Source organism: Amphimedon queenslandica, unplaced genomic scaffold (genome assembly GCF_000090795.2).
Source record: "Amphimedon queenslandica unplaced genomic scaffold, v1.1 AMPQUscaffold_13142, whole genome shotgun sequence".
In the NCBI taxonomy this organism is placed as follows: Eukaryota; Metazoa; Porifera; class Demospongiae; order Haplosclerida; family Niphatidae; genus Amphimedon; species Amphimedon queenslandica.
The window spans coordinates 29548-31793 of NW_003546622.1; positions in this window are offsets into that span (position 1 = coordinate 29548).

Below are 2246 nucleotides of genomic sequence, written 5' to 3' on the forward strand. Positions count from 1 at the left end.
AGTTTTGCTGCTAACGTTATTCAGTATAACATTGATCAACTTATGGGAGCTTCAGCTGATGAACTAAATTCTGTCATATACTGGCATATACTATCTGAACCACTTGTTTTATTCCTCTTTTACCTTCTTCAATGCTTATTTTATAATAACTATTTTATCATGATCACTTTCATAGCATCAGGTGTATCTGTATCTCTTGTACTGGTGTCTCATTCGTTCTTCAAACACAAACTGGAGAACATATCACTGATCAAGAATCCCATCAAACTGATAGTTAGAGTATTGTGTTATGCCAGGAAGCACAAGTATCCTCAGAATCGTAGTGCTCTGACCTACTGGGAGGAAGAGGCTCCTTCAAGACTAGACCTGGGTAAAGATAAATATGGTGGACCATTCACAGAGGAAGAGGTAGAAGATGTGAAGACAGTATTTCGAATGCTACCATTATTCATTGGTTTTGTGGCAATTAATCTCAGTAATGACTACTACTGGTCTGTTACAGATAGTTTCAAAACTTGCTATATTGTGACTGGCTCTCAGTTCAATTCCTGTTCAATCATTCTAACGTTAGTTTATTTATTCTTTATCAGAGTTTGTTTCTACAAGTATATTCCCAGTATGCTAACTAGAATGAGTGTTGGTATATTCCTTGCTTTCATTGTTACAGTTTTAAAAGTGATCATATTTGTCAATCCTAACCTAAACAGTGTTGGCAGTTTTATTGTACAAGCTGTTTTAGGTATTGCTTATATATTACTGTATCCAGTATCACTGGAGTTTACAGTAGCTCAGTCTCCAGTACACATGAGAGGAGTGATGGTTGGATTGTGGTATGTGGCTTCTTGTGGAATTAGTTTTCTTATTAACATTTTTGTCAAGTTTCTGTTTAATTGTGAGAGTCAATACATATGTACTAGTTTCTATTATTATATAACAAAGAGTGTACTAGTTCTTATCATACTGATAGTGTTTGTGATACTGGCTAAACGTTACAAGCATCGTGTGAGAGAGAATGAAGTTAATATTGTTCAGATAGTTGATGATCATTATCAGAGATACATGAATCTAAGGCAACAATTTGGTAGTGACACTGACAGTGACTCCTTCAGTGATTGACAGTGTATACTAATAAAGACTATTTTGGCTGTGCTGTTTTTCATTTGTTAATAGTGCGATTTGATAAATTAAGTGGTGTTATCTTTTCAGCGTAATATATGTTTCAGCACTTATTGCCATAGAATAATTTATGCATGCATAATATCTATTATGGAGACTAGTTGGGCTAAGCAGCTAGCTAAAAAGTGGCAACCATTTGTTCATATTACTCCTTCAGCAGTTTTGGTTCTTTTTTGGAACTACCTTATGTATTTTTATTATTATTTATTGAGTCATTTTACTGGAAGTTTTGTTGATGAAGTTGCTCCTGCCACTTGGTATAAGTATGGTTTAGTCATAATGGTGTGCTTTGGCTATTTCTTCTTTCCTTTATTTGGTCTGTTAGCTGATGTATGGATCGGAAGATACAAAGCTATTCTGATTGGTATAGTATTGTGTTTTATGTCATGGATTATAATAGGAATCGGACTGATGGTCGAAAGTTACTTTGTCTCTAAGGTAGTGCTATGGATTGCTTTTGGTTTTGCTTACTTTATTAATTTTTGTGGTTTTTCCAGTTTCACTGCTAACGTTATTCAGTATAACATTGATCAACTAGTTGGAGTTTCAGCTGATGAACTGAATTCTGTCATATACTGGCATATACTATCTGAACCATTTGTGAATTTAACCTTTTTTGCTACAGAATGTTTTTATGTTCATAAGTATTTTTATTGGGCATCTTTCATAGCATCAGGTGTATCTGTATCTCTTGTACTGGTGTCTCATTCATTCTTCAAACACAAACTGGAGAACATATCACTGATCAAGAATCCCATCAAACTGATAGTTAGAGTATTGTGTTATGCCAGGAAGCACAAGTATCCTGAGAATCGTAGTGCTCTGACCTACTGGGAGGAAGAGGCTCCTTCAAGACTAGACCTGGGTAAAGATAAATATGGTGGACCATTCACAGAGGAAGAAGTAGAAGATGTGAAGACAGTATTTCGTATTCTACCATTATTCATTGGTTTTGTGGCAATCATTTTTAGTAATGACTACTATTGGTCTGCTGATAAGAGTTTTACATTGCCAACTTGCTTAACAGTAACAGACTCTCAGTATTATTTTTGTTCAGTCATTCTAATGTT